The sequence below is a fragment of the Schistocerca gregaria genome, unplaced genomic scaffold (genome assembly GCF_023897955.1).
Source record: "Schistocerca gregaria isolate iqSchGreg1 unplaced genomic scaffold, iqSchGreg1.2 ptg000280l, whole genome shotgun sequence".
Classification (NCBI taxonomy): Eukaryota; Metazoa; Arthropoda; class Insecta; order Orthoptera; family Acrididae; genus Schistocerca; species Schistocerca gregaria.
In genome coordinates this window covers 1,306,855-1,311,831 of record NW_026061773.1, presented here as the reverse complement: position 1 = coordinate 1,311,831, position 4,977 = coordinate 1,306,855, and positions in this window count along the sequence as shown.

Genomic DNA, 4,977 nt, shown 5'->3' with positions numbered 1-4,977 from the left:
CCAAAGAAGGGTAAAAAGACAAAAACCGATTCCTAAAACTTGAATTGTACTATTTCTTACAGCCTATTACATCATCTTAGAAGCTTCATCTGTGTTCTACTATGGTGCTTTTAGTGTCTCCGAATACCGCTGTACGCGACATAGCTTTGCAGACGATAAGTACAACCGTTTCAGAGAGAAGAGCGGCCAATGTGACGATTTGGCTTTAAGTCGATTCGATAACAAATGACGAAAACGAACGGATTTCTCAGGTTTTTACTACATATGAACACTTTTCACATTCTCCCGTGCAACTCGGCTTCTAGTCCTCCTTTTATGCAGAATCTTAAGGTCCTAGCTCATGTCCAAGGCACCAAAGCCAGCTAAAAAGTCAATAAGCAGTACCTAAAACTTGAATTTTACTACTTCTTACTGGCTATTACATCAACTTGGAAGTATCATCTGTGTTCTACTATGGTGCTTTTAGTGTCTCTGCATACCGCAGCACGCGACATAGCTCTGCAGACGGTAAGTACAACCGTTTCAGAGAGATGAGCGGCCATCGTGACCATCTGGCTTTAAGTCGATTCGATAACAAATGACGAAAACGAACGGATTTCTCAGGTTTTTACTCTATATTAACACTTTTCACATTCTCCCGTGCAATTAGGCAGCTAGTCCTCCTTTCATGCAGAATCTTAAGGTCCTAGCTGATGTCCGAGGCACCAAAGCCAGCTAAAAAGTCAATAATCGATACCTAAAACTTGAATTGTACTAGTTCTTACTGGCTATTACATCAACTTAGAAGCTTCATCTGTGTTCTACTATGATGATTTTCGTGTCTCCGCATACCGCAGCACGCGACATAGTTTTGCAGACGATAAGTACAACCGTTTCAGAGAGAAGAGCGGCCAATGTGACGATCTGGCTTTAAGTCGATTCGATAACAAATGACGAAAACGGACGGGTTTCTCAGGTTTTTACTACATTTGAACACTTTTACATTCTCCCGTGCAACTCGGCTGCTAGTCCTCCTTTCATGCAGAATCTTAAGGTCCTAGCTCATGTCCAAGGCACCAAAGCCAGCTAAAAAGTCAATAACCGGTACCTAAAACTTGAATTGTACTACTTAATACTGGCTATTACATCAACTTAGAAGCTTCATCTGTGTTCTACTATGGTGCTTTTAGTGTCTCCGCATAGCGCAGCACGCGACATAGCTTTGCAGACGATAAGTACAACCGTCTCAGAGAGAAGAGCGGCCAATGTGACGATCTGGCTTTAAGTCGATTCGATAACAAATGACGAAAACGAACGGTTTTCTCAGGTTTTTACTACATATGAACAGTTTTCACATTCTCCCGTGCAACTCGGCTGCTAGTCCTCCTTTCATGCAGAATCTTAAGGTCCTAGCTCATGTCCAAGGCACCAAAGCCAGCTAAAAAGTCAATAACGATACCTAAAACTTGAATTGTACTATTTCTTACTGGCTATTACATCAACTTAGAAGCTTCATCTGTGTTCTACTATGGTGCTTTTAGTGTCTCCGCATATCGCAGCACGCGACATAGCTTTGCAGACGATAAGTACAACGGTTTCAGAGAGAAGTGCGGCCAATCTGACGATCTGGCTTTAATTCGATTCGATAACAAATGACGAAAAAGGACGGATGTCTCAGGTTTTTACTACATATGAACACCTTTCATATTCTCCCGTGCAACTGGGCTGCTAGTCCTCCTTTTATGCAGAATCTTAAGGTCCTAGCTCATGTCCAAGGCACCAAAGACAGCTAAAAAGTCAATAATCGATACCTAAAACTTGAATTGGACTACTTCTTACTGGCTATTACATCAACTTAGAAGCTTCATCTGTGATCTACTATGGTGCTTTTAGTGTCTCCGCATACCGCATCACGCGACATAGCTTTGCAGACGATAAGTACAACCGTTTCAGAGAGAAACGCAACCAATGTGACGATCTGGCTTTAAGTCGATTCGATAACAAATCACGAAAACGGACGGATTTCTCAGGTTTTTACTACATATGAACACTTTTCACATTCTCCCGTGCAACTCGGCTGCCACTCCTCCTTTCATGAAGAATCTTAAGGTCCTAGCTCATGTCCAAGGCACCAAAGCCAGCTAAAAAGTCAATAATCAATACCTAAAACTTGAATTGTACAACTTATTACTTTCTATTACATCATCTTAGAAGCTTCATCTGTGTTCTACTATGGTGCTTTTAGTGCCTCCGCACACCGCAGCACGCGACATAGCTTTGCAGACGATAAGTACAACCGTTTCAGAGAGAAGAGCGGCCAATGTGACGATCTGGCTTTAAGTCGATTCGATAACAAATGACGAAAACGGACGGATTTCTCAGGTTTTTACTACATATGAACACTTTTCACATTGTCCCGTGCAACTCGGCTGCTAGTCCTCCTTTCATGTAGAATCTCAAGGTCCTAGCCCATGTCAAAGGCACCAAAGCCAGCTAAAAAGTCAATAATCGATACCTAAAACTTGAATTGTACTACTTCTTACTGGCTATTACATCAACTTAGAAGCTTCATCTGTGTTCTACTATGGTGATTTAAGTGTCTCCACATACCGCAGCATGCGACATAGCTTTGCAGACGATAAGTACAACCGTTTCAGAGAGAAGAGCGGTCAATGTGACCATCTGGCTTTAAGTCAATTCGATAACAAATGACGAAAACTGACGGATGTCTCAGGTTTTTATTACATATGAACACTTTTCACATTCTCCAGTGCAACTCGGCTGCTAGTCCGCCTTTTTTGCAGAATCTTAAGGTCCTAGCTCATGTCCAAGGCACCAAAGCCAGCTAAAAAGTCAATAATCGATACCTAAAACTTGAATTGGACTACTTCTTACTGGCTATTACATCAACTTAGAAGCTTCGTCTGTGTTCTACTATGGTGCTTTTAGTGTCTCCGCATACCGCAGCACGCGACATAGCTTTGCAGACGATAAGTACAACGGTTTCAGAGAGACGAACGGCAAATGTGACGATCTGGCTTTAAGTCGATTCGATAACAATTGACAAATACGGACGGATTTCTCAGGTTTTTACTACATATGAACACTTTTCACATTCTCCCGTGCAACTCGGGTGCTAGTCCTCCTTTCATGCAGAATCTTAAGGTCATAGCTCATGTCCAAGGCACCAAAGCCAGCTAAAAAGTCAATAAGTATACCTAAAACTTGAATTCTACTATTTCTTACTGGCTATTATATCATCTTAGAAGCTTCATCTGTGTTCTACTATGGTGCGTTTAGTGTCTCCGAATACAACAGTACGCGACATAGCTTTGCAGACGATAAGTACAACCGTTTCAGAGAGAAGAGCGGCCAATGTGACGATCTGGCTATAAGTCGATTCGATAACAAATGACGAAAACGGACCGATTTCTCAGGTTTTTACTACATATGAACACCTTTCACATTCTCCCGTGCAACTCGGCTGCTAGTCCTAATTTCATGCAGAATCTTAAGGTCCTAGCTCATGTCCTAGGCAACGAAGCCAGCTAAAAAGTCAATAATCGATACCTAGAACTTGAATTGTACTACCTCTTACTGGCTATTACATCAACTTAGAAGCTTCATCTGTGTTCTACTATGGTGATTTTAGTGTCTCCACATACCGCAGCACGCGACATAGCTTTGCAGACGATAAGTACAACCGTTTCAGAGAGAAGAGCGGCCAATGTGACGATCTGGCTTTAAGTCGATTCGATAACAAATGACGAAAACGGACGGATATCTCAGGTTTTGACTACATATGAACACTTTTCACATTCTCCCGTGCAACTCGGCTGCTAGTCCTTCTTTCATGCAGAATCTTAAGGTCCTAGATCATGTCCAAGGCACCAAAGCCAGCTAAAAAGTCAATAATCAATATCTAAAACTTGAATTGTACTACTTCTTACTGGCTATTACATCAACTTAAAAGTTTCATCTGTGTTCTACTATGGTGCTTTTAGTGTCTCCGCATACCGCAGCACGCGACATAGCTTTGCAGACGATAAGTACAACGGATTCAGAGAGAAGAACGGCAAATGTGACGATCTGGCTTTAAGTCGATTCGATAACAAATGACGAAAACGGACGGATTTCTCAGGTTTTTACTACATTTGAACACTTTTCACATTCTCCCGTGCAACTCGGCTGCTAGTCCTACTTTCATGCTGAATCTTAAGGTCCTAGCTCATGTCCAAGGCAGCAAAGCCAGCTAAAAAGTCAATAATCGATACCTAAAACTTCAATTGTACTACTTCTTACTGGCTATTACATCATCTTAGAAGCTTTATCTGTGTTCTACTATGAGGATTTTCGTGTCTCCGCATACCGCAGCACGCGACATAACTTTGCAGACAATAAGTACAACCGTTTCAGAGAGAAGAGTGGCCAATGTGACGATCTGGCTTTAAGTCGATTCGATAACAAATGACGAAAACGGACGGATTTCTCAGGTTCTTACTACATATGAGCACTTTTCACATTCTCCCGTGCAACTCGGCTGCTAGTCCTCCTTTCATGCAGAATCTTAAGGTCCTTGTCATGTCCAAGGCACCAAAGCCATCTAAAATGTCAATAACCGATACCCAAAAATTGAATTGTACTACTTCTTACTGGCTATTACATCATCTTAAAAGCTTCATCTGTGTTCTACTATGGTGTTTATAGTTTCTCCGAATATCGCAGTACGCGTCATAGCTTTGCAGACGATAAGTACATCCGTTTCAGAGAGAAGAGCGGCCAATGTGACGATCTGGCTTTAAGTCGATTGGATAACAAATGACGAAAACGGACGGATTTCTCAGGTTTTTACTACATAGTAACACTTTTCACATTCTCCCGTGCAACTCGGCTGCTAGTCCTTCTTTCATGCAGAATCTTAAGGTCCTAGATCATGTCCAAGGCCCCAAAGCCAGCTAAAGAGTCAATAATCAATATCTAAAACTTGAATTGTACTAC